At 37.2% G+C, this 14,964-nt stretch overlaps 1 long non-coding RNA gene across 1 annotated transcript in view; it reads right to left on the bottom strand.

Annotated features, from left to right (window-relative positions):
* Nucleotides 1-14,907, bottom strand: part of LOC115947708 — a 36,729-nt gene extending 21,822 nt beyond the window's left edge. Inside the window, exon 1 of the long non-coding RNA XR_004081561.1 lies at nucleotides 14,813-14,907. This is a non-coding gene — a long non-coding RNA (uncharacterized LOC115947708). The remainder of the gene's footprint in view (nucleotides 1-14,812) is intronic.
* Between the last annotated feature and the right edge of the window lie 57 nt (nucleotides 14,908-14,964).

The raw sequence follows: 14,964 nt of genomic DNA, 5'->3' as shown, positions 1-14,964 counted from the left end.
CTGGTTTGATTATACTGTAAAGCCCTTAAAAACTGAGTTTAATATGTCTTTTGGGAGAAAAAGGAAACTTAAAGTAGGCCTTCATAACGGGCCTATATGAGTAAGGAAGATACTACATGGGCCAGTTTGCCTTGCTTTTTCTTCTAGTTTGGATGAAAATAGCTCATACTTGTAAATCCAGGGAGAGAATGACGTAAACACAAGAGTTCAATACTTCAAATAGATGTCGAACTTCTAAATTTCCATTTACCAGCCTTTTCCCTTAAGAAAAGAAAAACTGCTTCAGGCAAGTTCTGCTGCTCCTATTATCTGGGCACAAATCTCTCCTCTTATTTTCTAGCCTTGGACCAGGGAATGGAGGGTTGGGCTGTTACTAGGCTAAGTATCAAGGGGGAATGGAGAACCTCAGTTACCTCTCCATGTTTCCCGCCTTTATCTCTGGACAAGACAGAACATCTCTGCAGTGCCAGAGAGAGTGGCAGCCCAGGATTTCACAGGAGTGCCAGCTGGGGTGTTAAAGTTCTTTTTAGCAAGGTTTTTGATAGTCACTAGAAAGGAATGGGTCTATTGAAACTGACTCTGTTCCTGGAACTGCCACATGGCTCAGGACAGGAAGGGGACCATGGCGGGCTGCGTACCAATGTCCCCTCTGCATAGCATGGAAGAAGCTAAATCCCTCCTATTCAAGACTTAATTGAATGAAAAACATTCGTTGGATAAGGGATGCTGACTTCTTGGCTTGCTGAGCAGGATACTTGCCTGAAATGCAGATGACCTAGATCCAATTTTCTGTTCCAATTCCAGTTCCAAATTGGATGCAACAGGGACTTGAACTTGCAGCCTCAATTCCCAAGAGAGTGTCACTAACTTAAAACCTAGTAGCTAGAAAAGCTCCTGGGATTTCTTAAATTTTAATTTTGTTACAGGGATTCAGAATTGGAGCCCATAATTGCTTTCAGCTGTAGTTTCACTGAAACAAATACATTCCTACAGAATTTGATTAAAACAGATCAGCATTTTCTGCCAACATCAATGAATCAAGAATCTTTTGGGGAGCTACACTAACAAAAAATTATTTCAAAGAAGGAAAATGGGAAGGGTAAATAGGGGAATGGCATGGGATTAGAGATAAAGGTAGATAAGCCAAAATAAAGTCCTACTTGGAAAGGAAACAAAAACTTCCCTTTTAAAAATATCTCTAGAGCATTCCTGGTTGAATACCTGTCCTGCTTACAAGGCCAATAGACTTTCTGCTCACCAGTGAACACCTGATCAGAGAAGGAGCTGATTATTAATTCACTGAGTTATCAAAGTCAAGTTCAATCTGGAAAACTGCACTTACAGCCAGAAATCCATCAGAGCCCAGTTTAGGCTCAAGACCCTTGATGTCTATTGTTGCCAGCAAAGCTTTCTCTTCTAGCTTTTTCCTCATCTTCTTATTCTTACACTTTCTGATGTATATTGCTATAAGCACCTCTTCGTTTTCTATACTTCCAGCATTCCTTTTAATTGCACTGAGATCTTTTTGTCTAGAAGTTCCAAAATCTTTCATTAAGGAGACATACCTCCTGCTTTGATCCTTTGAGTATAGATGTGCTGATGCATTTGCTTTCCTCAGAAAGACCAATTTAATCTTTTGAGCAAATCATCTACATCGAGGGAAGAATTTTGCATTCTAGTCATCTCAAAGTGAAAGAGGTTAAATTTGTTAATGAGATAATATAATTTGGTTACAGTGAAGAAGGACAATACTTGGAAAATAGTAAGAGCTTTTTTCATCTCTCCCACATTATTCAGATACAAAACAATACAAACAAAAAAAATGTCTAATCCTGCCTGTTTTCCAGCTGAACTCATAGGTAACTTGTGGCAAAGTGAAATGATGGAAATTGCAAAGATTTCCATCTTTGCAAAAACAAAAAAGCAAATGGTTAAGAACCATTACAGATATATGCAAACCCAAGGATATGAAAACACCTATAGTCCTGTCAACTGTATTTTACAGATTCTGTGCAGACTCCTTAGAAATGCATGAATTCTAGACCAAATGAATGTCACGAGAATCCAAACAGTTAGGGACACAAGAACAGGTTACTCAACTGGAGAAGAAAACCTCAAACCAGGGAAAGCATCGGAGCTCTAAACCACCAGAAAGCAGCCACATTTACTGAGATCTAACAGGAAAGATATAGAAGAAAATCTTACAGATTTTTTCTTGAGAGAAACATAAAAATTGGCCTTCTAGCATTCAACTGAATTTAAAAATTAATCTTTGTAATAAAGCAATACTGCAACTTCAGCATATGCCAAAATACATGGCTCATTCATGCCAAATGACTTTTTGTTCATCCTTCCTTTCTGATAATGATTTGTTCTAAGTTCAACTAACATCAATTCTTGTGTATTGGTATTGTGACTAGATTGATGAAAATTTGAGAATCTTTAGTACTGCAACTATTTAAAAAGAAATCCAAATCCTAAAAGACTGGCTTGAAAATTAAATTTAGAAAATTACATGAATTTGGGGATTGCACTTTGTCTGTGTTATTTGACACTTGGGTGCTGGTTTTTTCAAGCTTTACTGCATAATGTTTTTAAGCTAGCTGCAAATGTAAAACAAGTGAAAAAACAAATCTGAAATGTTCACAAAATCCCAAGGCTCAGAGTAGAGCTGAGAAGAGTGCTCAATGCCAAGAGAAAATGAGTTGTCTGAAGCAGAATTTCAGAATATTTGTTTCTATTTGTTGTTTTACTATGGGCAAATTACAATACCAATGTCTACTGGTTCTGTAAAACTGTGCATTTGAAATATTACCAATTAATAAAATGTGGTAATTGTTAATTTGGAATAAAGTTTAATCTGCATGACTCATGTCATGTTGCATCATTCCACATAATTTGTTCAAAAAACAGCTTGTTTCCTGCAATGATAGCATGCATGTTTTGGGGGCAGTCATTATTAAACTGGCTTACAAATTTTGACTGTGAAAAGGAACACATTTGCATTCTGTAAATATATATGCAATTACCTGAATTCCTGCTACGTTATGTTGATTCTGCTGTTTCTTTTCCTGACTGGAAAGAGAAAGATCTGCTTTTAAAATAACCAGATGGACTTTCAAACTGCAAGCTTGAATGAATCATTGAAAGAACAAAAATGATAGAAGACTGAAATTGTGGTGGAATCAAAAACAAGGATATGCAGAACTGACATCAGAAATTATGGATGCCAATGCAAAACAATTATGCTAAATGTGTTCTAGTGCTATAACATCACTAGCATTTTAATAACAGGAAACATCTGAGAGTTTGTTTTATAAGAAGGATGCTATGTGGTTCTACTCCATGTGGGAGCTACTGAGAGTGCTGGGACAGGTTTCACACAAATCAGTTTTTAAAACTTTTAAAAATCTTTCCTGATTGGTATTCCTGTTACATCTGCCATGGCAGACACAGTCTGAAGAGGTCACAGCCCTGATATGAATGTGATCTCTCAGTCAAGACCCCGGCTAATGGATGGGTTTAGGCTCACTTTCCCAAGCCCAGAAGCAGAACAGTTTATGACCTGGAGCCCCACCTACACCGTACAAACAGAACCTCAATAAAAACTGTGTTAGTCAGGGCATCCTAGCACAGACACAGCTATAACATGGTAATCTGAATTTACAGAGTCTTCAGTGTCCTCCTTCACATCCCTACTATCCTGTATTTCCAGTACAGTTCCACTGGAAATCTGTCATTTACAGATTGGCTTTCTTCAACTAAGTAGAGACTGAGCATCAATAAAAGCACCTTGGATCTCTGTTCTTAGGTAGATTTGACACTGTGGAAAACTGTGGATCTGTTTCCCACTGCACGATGACCTTTCTCAGAGCACACATCTCTGGTTTTTGGCAGGTTTCAAATCTGCCTTAGTTTTAACAGCCAACTGGTTCTGCCAAGGTAAGAGCCAATGTGAATCCTTGAGATGTGAAAACAAGTGAAACCACTTTCAGAAATATATAGCTTTTTGCTGCTACAAGCAGCGGTTTTGTGCCCATTTACATCTGGGCTTCTTCAATTTTTTTTAAAAAGCAGTAAGTTTTATTTAAAGCAAATTATAAAGACTTGAAAATTGTGTTATATTTTTACTATAAGCATTGGGTTAAAGCTGAATAATGCATTAACAGGTATTTGTCAAGGGATACCAAAAATATAGAGGCAATTTGCAGAGAGAAACCTGAGATTCAGCAGCTCCTGAGTAGCCATACACTCAATATATTCCACAGCTTCTGAGTAGCCAGGCTGACATTAAATTAGGCTGCTAGAATAGGATGTTCCAAGTGAAGGGCCAGCATTCTTGGGGTCAATGCCACCAAGTTAATATATAACAATTCAGAAGAAAATCAGGGCATTTAACTGAGAGGTTTGAATTTGAGAAGATATGATAGTCAAAGATCAAACTAGCTTTACACTCCTAAATTAGTTCTAATTGGAGAAATGTAGGTTCTATTAAATCTGCCTTGAGACCAGTAAAATGTCCAAATGGAAAACAATAAGAACATGTCCCAAAACTGTCAGTCATCTTATGAGCAATGGATTTTTGAGGAGTTTCATAATGGAAAATTCAGGCTAAATAATTCAATCTGTATATAGCAAGTCAGATATAGGATGTCTAGTTCAAATGCAATTTAAATATTACAAACAGGGTTAGAAAAGGAAAAAATAGGGGAAGAACTTTAGAGAACTTGGACTAAAATGATACAGCTAAACACAAACAAGACATGGAAAGGAAAATAAATAAAAAAGGCAAACAGAACCCCTGTACTACCATACCCAAACATCTCTCTCACACTAGGAAGAATAAAGGCCAGAAAATACCAGAATGACCTTTATTTAAGCCATTAAACCTACATTTAGATACCAATAGAAAATGGATGTTCAGTTTTGATCATAGGCATTCTCAGACTTCAGATTACCTGTGTTCTTTCACTAAGAGCTCCATTTTAGAAATTTTAAGTCATGAAAGTCCCATATTTCTGTTATATCTGTGGAAAGATCTTAGTACACCATTATAAGCTTAACTGTATGTCAGTGCAATTTATTACATGATTCAAATCAGAACGTACTTTTGGAAACCTTCCCAAAAGTTTACATTAGTGGATTCTTACTCTTCTACTTCAGAACTGTAACATTATACAATGCATTAGAGGCTGAAGGCATAGAGCAAAGAAAAGGTTTAATTACAGTTCCTGTGTGGAAGCTATAAATATATGGCAAGGATAAAGAAGACAAGATAAGAACCCAAAAATGAAAAAAAAAATAGTGATGAGAAAATCACCTTAGAAATGACATCCTGAGGCAGAGGATATTGATGATGAATAGTAATAATATTCAGCCTCAGATAGTGTTGATGGTTCCAACAAGAGCTGCAGAGATTATCATTGTATTAGTCACTTTTCTGTCGCTTATTAGGAGAATTTCAGTTCAGTCAACTCTCCAGTTCTGGCTCAAGTGTTATGACCTGAAGGCAAAGATTACTCTGCTATATTTTCTATCATGAAAACAAGCATTAGATATATTTTTTAATTAGATGAATAAACATTCATAATTTTCTGCAGGAAAAGCATTATAGGAGGAATTGTTACTGAAACTGTATTAAAAATGTAGTTCTTACTGTGAAAGTGAAAGAATTTTTGCATATTTTCAGGTTGCTTCAGGGTATTCCAGCAACCCCTTGAAGTTAAAAAGAATAACATCAGAAAGAGCCTTTTTCATCTTTTTCCAGACAGTACAAACCCCAGTTCCAAAACAAACTTTAAACTCACTGTCCATGCCAAGAGGAGAGTCTCTTAATTTCTATACTAGCTTTACTACTACTAGAGTAGCCTCACTGTAAGATTTACTATATCCTTTACTGCTATAGTATATGTCTTTAATATTACACTATTACAGCTATACTAGCTTGATAATTAATTTATTGTTTTATTTTATTTTATACAATGTTTCTGGTTTATTTTAGAAAATACACTGATTATTTTACTTTTATATTAAATAATTTCATTTCTAATACTGCTATATTAGCTTTGCTGCTTTATACTAGCTTTATTAATAGTATATAGGCTTTCCTACTGCGGTCGTAGAGGTAAGTATATAAGGTATCATAGAGCTTATAACACTTAATTGTAGAAAACGTAAGTACCATTATCCCATCTCAGAGCGAGTCTGCGCGTGACTGCTTGGAAAGGAAGTCTCTAATGTGTAATGAGAGGGCTCAAAAAGTAAGCAAGAAAAAGGTCCTGAGATATCTACTCCAAGGCTGGATTATATGAATGAAGATGAAAAGCTGAATTAAAAATCTAGAGCTACATACAGTGTTGTATAAGCGTACCTGATATACTTTGCAAAGGTGATTCATAGACTAAGTCTGTATTTGGTGCACACTTGAGCTGCATCCACATTGCTGCAGTTTGCAGATTGTGTTCCAGATTGGCTTCCCCTCAATACAATATCTTCTTAGTGGTTATAGATAATTATAGACCATTATTTTGCATTTATTGACCCTCAGTTTCTGTTTCAAACACTGCTGTAACTGTCCCAAATACAGGGGCAGCTCTCTCCTTCCCAAAGCTCATAGAGCATTATGACAATCTAAATCTGCTCCGCAGACAACCTGCAAGTGAGTGGTCATTCATTTCCACTCTTCCACGTGAAGAACAAGGACAAAATCTTTTAAGCAAATTCTGACCTCCTACCAGGACAGAGTGGGCCATAGCTGCATGAGTGCAATCTGTTCTTTCCTGTCTGGAAGCTTGGGACAAATGAAATTAATTTCAGATAGTAGAAAAACATCCACCTCCAGGCCCAGAACAGCTTAAAACAGATTTTCGGAATGACAGTGAATTTCAGGACAAGAATAACTGCATTTGCCAAGTGTTTGGTATACCTCTGTGAAGCTCCAGATCTTAGAAGGAGGTCATTACCCTTTCAAGCTTAGTCACTCCTGATCATTAGCTGAGCTAAAAGAATCAACTGTCAAGATCATAAAATCGCTCAGAGACCTCATGTATATCATCCATAATGGAATGGTTTCAGAAGAATCCCTATACTCCTCCCACAGGAGCTTCCCCAACTTTTTAAAGTAATAAATGGTGTTCATATGACCAGTAGACCACCACCCTAGGAGACACAGCTCTCTATCAGGAGGGATGGCTGTGGCCCCTCACAGGTTGGTTCATGGACTCCCTGACATCAAATTCATGAAGGAGGTGTGGGAAGCTGACCCATTTTGGCTGATTCTCATCAAGGATGGACATGCATATGCACAGCCTTTCAATTTCTCAATGTACAGCTGTGCTTCTGAGTCATGAACGTGAATCAGCAGTATGGTGTTGCACCAAAAGTGGCCAACTACATTCTTGGCAGTGTCAGCAAGAGAAGACCCAGGAGGTCAAAGCAAGAAATCTATCTCCTTATCCAGTACTTGTAAAACCACAGCTGGTGCATTATAAGGAGGTCTTGAGGACCACCTGACTTGAAAACCTTCATTATTCATGGCACTCAGAACTTGACTGAACAAAGCCCCGAGGAACCAGTTCTATCAGGATCTGCTTTGAGCATGGGTGTAGAACAGATGACCCCTAAAAGTCTCTCATAACCTCAGTTAATTTATAGATACATGACTATATGTCATTAGCATCAAACCTTCATGGCCATGAAATTTAGCATGTGAAGGCATCAAATCTTTTTTTCTCACAGAACTCTCTAACCAGCACCAGGAATGGGAACAGAACCTCAGGTGGATCCACTGTATACTACAAATACAGTTCTCTGTAGTCTGGCATTACAGCCTCCTTGCTGGAGGTCCTTCTAGAAAGGTACACAGATTTCCGAGATCCTTGTAAGCAGACATCAGATACATGACAGCATCCGTAGTGGAGTGAGACAAAATATGCCAAAAGCATCAGCCAGTCTCTGTAGCTAGTCTCATCTCATGCTCTGAGATGCCTTTCTAGGACAGCCACTGAATGTGTTCACCAACTTATAGGCAGTACAGAGAGTCAATGAACTATGCATCCATGGTAAAAACTGGGAGTGTAAAAATACCACAATACTGAAATACCCCAAATAGGCTTGGTCAGAGATTTTTTCATGTTCTGATCATCACTAGAAGGCTGGTGTGGTTTCTCAGGGCAGGTCTGCTGACAACAGTTTGAGCCTGCCCAGCTTCATACACAGATGAATCTGTTGCCACTGTGCCTGCTACCATCTATCACAGGTCAGTTTGCAGAGTACAGTATGTCACAGTAAATGAATCATTAGATTGTAATTAAACTGGCAATTATATATATAACTTTGGCAAATAACCTTTTTTCCTCAAAAGAAAACCATCAAGGATTTTTAGAAGTGACTGCAGGAAAAAAAAATCAAACTCGTTCTATTTAAATAAGAGTAGAATTGAAAGAAAACTAATATAAATCTCCTGGAAAAAGTCAAATGTAAACATTTTTATGAACTCTTGTATGATGAAAATGGCATGACTGGTTTCCTTAATAAAAAAACAAAAAAAAGTTAGGTCAGAGATAAAGCTTAATAATTTTCAGAAGAAAAGCGAAACTGAAGAGGAAGTTAATAAAAAAAACCAGGTCTTAGCATTGAACAGGTCTTTTTAAATTTAGGATGAATGACTGATGCTCTAAAAAATCCCCAAGGTTATTCTGCAGATACCCTTGTATTTATGAGGGAATAATGATGATAATGCCTTTCTGTGATTATGGTGGGAAAGTGTAGGCCACAGATTCCAGCAGAAGGGAGAATGGAAGGAATGAAGGAGTCCACTCAAAGTCCCAGAATAACTTAATCTAGGCTCTCATCTTCAGAAAGAACATTTTAATTTAGAGTTCCAACATCAAAGACCATATGAAATCACCATTTCTTTGAAAATCCACACTAAAGGACAAGGAGATATTAGCCAAAATCCTTAAACTAATTAGTACCAAATACTCCTTTGGGCTGAACTTCTCCCTAGGATCAAATTACTGAGCTCAAGTTAGCAAGCTCTTAGTCCAATCTCACTGTGGGCAAAAACAAGCTTCCAGTGATAATCTTTATTATCCCCATCCTAAATTGCTTTTTAGTATGTTTTTTATTCTTTTCTTTTCCTGTAATTTATTTTGTTTTTATCCAGGAAGCATCATTCCTTAGTATCTACTTCTGTTCACATACAGGAATGCATCTAACATCAGGCTGAAGAGGATGACTGCGACTCTTCAGACCATTTCACAGTGGACTGGCAATGTTATCCCAAAATATATTCTCAGAGGAACAGAAAGGGCTGAGAAGGAAGGTAAAAGGACTGGCAAGTGAAGAGACCAAAGGCAAAACGCCTAGCAAGGTGATAGGGGATTCTCAATACAGATTTATAAGCAGCTAGGGAAGATGACCTTGCCCCAGACTAAGTAGGAACTATTGAGTAAAGAAGAAACTATGTCCTCAGAATGCAACTGGAGTTTCTGTTACCTTAAAACTTGGTATTTAAATTCAGCGCTTGAATTAAAATTATGCATTGCAACATTAACTTCTTTAGGACTTCGAGGCATTTTGATTTATAGAAGATAACAGTCGTGAAAACTGTGCTTTTAAGACAGCACCTCTCACTACAGATTTATACCTAACTGTGAGGAGAATTAGGTTCACTGGGTAGGATTTATTTTTCTTTGCCTAAATTTTTAAAAAGCAAGAAAGGCCTTCTTTTCACTAACATATTGTAATGAATAAAAATTCAGCTTTGACCTGGATAAATATCTATCAAGGTTTGTAGAAGAGACATTACTATTGACCTTATCATCTTAACAACACAGCTGGAGAGCTCTATTTCCTCTAATTTATACTCACACAATTTGAAGGCTATGGCATATGCTATAGAAAAAGCAATAAGGCAAACAAAACAATTCTTTTAGTTTGTAAACAAAATGGTGTTTCTGACACACAGAGTTGCCAGAGTAAATGCTAGCTTACCATATTGTATACTGGCTAAGATATTGCTATGAAGAAAGCAAAATTCAAAAATCTTTTCTACTAATTTTATTAATGAAGCATAATTTTCAGTTCATTTATGTATGTGGTTTGCAAGCTTTTAAGCTCAATAAAAGTCTAGACATCAGAATGTACAGTGACTGCATTTTTATAAGAGAAGTGAACACGTTTTTTAAACAGACAAATTATTATGAAATAATGATTACTGCAAAAAAATACACTTTCTTGATTTGACATTTTAAATTCAAATACTAAGGTAATTTTACTTTGAATGAAATGACAATGTGAGCTAAATGAAAACAAACTTCCTTGAAAATTATTTATCATGCTACTAATATTCAAAAGTATTTTCTGAAATTTAAAATACGTTAATTAGTTCTTTAGTAACTCTATCCCATTTTTAATTCACTTGGAAATTCTTGGCCTACTCTGCATAGTTAGATGGTAGAACTTACCATGCCTTATGGCTGTGCTGGCTTCCTGGGCCATTTTTGCTGTATGTCTGCTGCAAAGTGAAGATTTCACAGGCATCTCGAATTAGAGACATGAAGTCTAGGAAGCCTGAAGCCTTAAGATTTTACCTCTATTTCAGTGTTATAGTCTGACACTTATATTATTCACTCTCACTCCACTCTCAGGTTGGTGTAAATATAAGCATATTTTGCACTTAGAAGTCAATTCATTTGAGCCTCTCCATACAGAGTTATGCTTAATTTGTATTGGAGACATGGAATGTGCTCTCTTAGGCACATTGTAATAATCATTCATACTGATTTGAAAAAACATTGTTTAAGTCTCGACCCTCTCCTCAGAGGTAACAGACTGCCATTACACAGATCTTCCACCTGCTTTGCAAGGTCACTCCTCAAAATTAAATTAGAAATGACATTTCACATTCTTTTTATTACACAGTCATCCGTGTGATGCATATACTAACTGTGGATTAGAAATTTTACATGGAGGAAGCCATAAGGTAAGGAGATTGATAATATCTGGGTGTTCTGGAAGCTAAGAGTTCAGTAGTTTGTCATTTTATATAGCAGATTGTGTTTTCTCTCTGAAAAGAGAACTGGGACTTCAGTCCAGCTCATCTTACCTTCACTGAAAAACATTTTTTTCTGGAGTACCATCCTGAGCACCTCTTTGGCAAAAACTGACTTCGAAAGAGGGGAGGGGGATTAGGGATGCAGATCTGACAACCCAAAAGAGAATCCCTGAACTAGGGGCACCATCTACAGGGGAACAGACTGACACTGACTCAGATCACTTCACACATTACATAGCTGACATCTGTGCAAAGCATATGCAAGTAGGTTTGGCTACACTTGAACACCCCTCAGAGTACTTCTGTTTTCATTTTCATTTCTGCTGCCACAGTGTCCAGGAGCCCTGGGCACAAAGCAGGAGCTCTTAGTGTCAGCTGCTATACAAATGCAGACTAAAAGAGACCATCTCTGCCTAATCAACTTAGAAGCAGCAGCAGATGTGTACAGATCAAACAGAAGAAAACAATGAAATGAGATGACAAACTGAGACAAACATCAGTGAATGGACTAACAAGTTCTTTGATTTTACCCTTTGATTTTTAGCTATGATTAAAACCACAAAATCCCAACATTTATTCTCCACTCTCTCTATCCAAATGATAATCACACACGTTGTTAGAAAAATAATCTTCAAAGATGATTTGCTTCATGTAACACTTCCATTAGTTGTGTATAGTTGAATAGTTACTCCAGTATTTATTAATTTTACTGAAGGTTAATTGTCACTTTGGGGACGTAGCTTTCTCTCTCTGCTTTCATGTCTTTCATTCTAAGTGCATCATCACCACTCAGTAGGTATTATGTAAACTTTACTGAAACCAAGAGTGTGACAACAGAATATCAAAATGGGATTCCAAGCATTTAATTCTCAGCTATACAGACCAGCCTTTGGATTCCTAGTCAACTGGAAAAAACACCAAAACAATCAAGAACAGACATTTAATATGTTACAAGAAATTTCAGAAACATGTTCTTAAACTACAGCAATCAGAGCCTAATTTTAAAAGCTGTTCCATTTCCCTAAGCAAAACCCAATTCCTTTATCTTCCCATAAAAGAACTCCTCCAAAAACTAAAAACTTGAGGATGGAAAAGACCAAATCAAAGCATAAACAGGGGTAAATTACATGATAAAGAAGAACAAAATAAAAGTATTTTTCTGTTAAAGACAGGGATCTGCAACCTTGTGCAACACAAAGCCAGTTCAGTTAGTTTAGATCTACATGGTAAGTAAATTAACATGCCACCAGTTTTATTTACTATTTACCTGCCAATGATTTGCTCTCATTATTTACCTGACTTCCCATCTTGTACATCTATTTGCAGCAGTTGTGATACTTGGTCACACAAAGGGTGACCTACAAAAGGAAAAAAGTCAGAAACCTGATTGCTTTTTTTTATGTGTAACAACTGCTGTTGCTCCTGAATTAGCCTCAGTTCAGTGACTGCCTTTCTAGCATCTGCTCTTTATATGCCATAAAACTTGCCAGGATAGGCCCAAGAATATTGGTTTCATTGGCTTTGGCCCAGGCTTCCTCTTTCTTTATGGATCAAGCAGGAGTCCTTCATTTTCAAAATCTAGTTTTTATGGCTCATATTGCTTTCTAATATTGAGGTTGTACCTTGAAGTCACAATATACAGAAAGTAAAAAATAAAAAAGACAAAGACAAACAAGGAATAATTTCTGGTCTTGGTTTTTATTCATTTTTTTTTCTGATGCTCCTGTACCTTTGGCACAGTCAAAGTCTAAAACAAAAACAGGACGTATGAAGAATATAATGGAGTCTAGTTCTTCATTTGTATGTAGTACAAATGAACTTCCAAATGGCTGATACTATTTAAAATTATCTTCTGATGCATTAAAATACATTAAAAAATTTTAAATTGCCAAACAAAACAACAAAATAGGGCTTAGAATAGAATTTCTTCTGGATTTGCATGTTTCTTCTTTTTTCTCATAATAGGATCCTTTCTTCTTCCCTAAACACATCTGTGGAAGAGTTAACAATAACAAATACAGTGATCTATGTTTCATGATTTGAGAGGCTAGCATTTGGCTACCACTCCAAGCATTCATCAAATGGCTCCTGAGCTCTTCTAGAGCATCCTTGTCCATTCAGGATATGTATGTCATTCCTCAAGCCTCACAGCTTCCTTTGGTATAATTAACATAATGACTGGATAGTAACTACCCATTTCCTTGAAAATGCAGTAGTGAAATAAAAGTTGCAGGACTGAAAACCTCTTTCTGTATGAATAAACCTTTGAACTTGAAAGAAACTGAAGGAAGCAACTTTTGCAGCAATTCTTTAATTGAAAACAACCGAGCTCAGAAAATAATAGGCAAAAACTCCCCCAGCTGCTACAACAGCTGGTTTGGGGGGGCTTTTTTGTTTGTTTGTTTTTTTTTTTTTTTTTAAACATAGCTGAACAATTATGTGTGGGCTACCACAGTCAGAGTGCAAAAGTGATGGTATACTCTTCAGGACTACTACTAGATAGCATTTCTGTTCCTTACTGTCTGTACACTAAGGAAGGGCCACTGGGCTTCAGTGATGTTTCTTGTCTTTGCTCAAATACTAAGACAGCATATGATGTGTCATGCCTTGTGAATGTCAGACTCCCACAGACTTCTGGCTGTGTGGCTGTTAGGAACTCAGCATCAAGTCCTCATAATTACTAGCACTGAAATGTGTGGGTTTTTTAACTGACCAGATAAATGATCGTGGAGAAAATAATCCTTGATATCTATTGTATTGGGACAGAGAAAACAGCAATCCTTTTAAATCATATAGAGTAATCTGAACACAGGTGACAGTTTAAATTATGGTTGTTCCTCCTTTCTGTAGCTCAGTAAAAGCTTTACAATGCAATTTCTGTTGCATTTGCTTTCATTCTCTCCTCTCATGATCTAACGTGCCCATACAAGAAAAACTGATATTCTGACTAACAGACCTAAGAACAAACGTGATCAGAAAAACTGAACTGGAAAAGGGCTGTGAATTTTAGAGTCAAATCCCAGCATGAAAGTATGGATGGGGAAAGGCAGAACACAGTCCTGTTGAAGGCACAATAAGTCACCTACGAGATGTGCCTGGGGGCTGCGTGACTTTCTCAGTTACCTGCTGACGATGCCATACGGGCTCCTCTCTTTGCCAACATCTGCTACCTATATTAAGATGTACTTTAGGTAAATTTCACTCTCAGTCAGTGTAATAACAGAAACCAACTAAATGGTTGTGAAATATATTACTACTTTCTCAAGTTTTCTTACAACAACTGTAATCCAGCAGGATCATGCACAGTAGTGCATCAAACCTGGGCTACAACCTGTATGTTCAGTACCCTGTAACCAATTAAAGGTTATGGGAGACACAGAAATACCACCCTGTTATGTTTACAATTGTGCAGGTAAAATAGTTTTCCTCCTCTTTGAGGAATATTGCTTGTTATCCTCTTTAAGGGTATAAATCCAGCAGTAATATATGCTGAGAAACAAAGAACTTTAGTCTGTTGTGTTTTTAAAAGCTGAGCTTACATCTAAATCTATTTCCATTTCCCTCTGGAACCTGAGCAACTTTTTATGTTATATTAAACATGAGACAAATAGGGTAGATCTAATTAAAAGTTGAAGAAATGTGCTTCCCTTAATTGAATTTGTTACAGTTACATTTTGCAGACCAATGTTAATCAAAGCTCCAGTTCAGAGTGGATGGATCAAGGGAATTAGGTTAACCCTTGCACGTCCTTACCTGAACACGCGATACAGTCTGCTCTCGCCTAAGCCTCAGAAGCCAATTGCGACTCCCCTCTCGGTCGCGACTGCCCGGGGCGGCGGCACAGGGGGGGCTGCGCACCCAGGCTCGCTAACAGTGCCAACCACGCCTGCCGGGGGTCGCCGCCG

Source organism: Geospiza fortis, unplaced genomic scaffold (assembly GCF_000277835.1).
Source record: "Geospiza fortis unplaced genomic scaffold, GeoFor_1.0 scaffold166, whole genome shotgun sequence".
Lineage (NCBI taxonomy): Eukaryota > Metazoa > Chordata > Aves > Passeriformes > Thraupidae > Geospiza > Geospiza fortis.
This window is presented reverse-complemented; position numbering and strand designations above follow the sequence as displayed.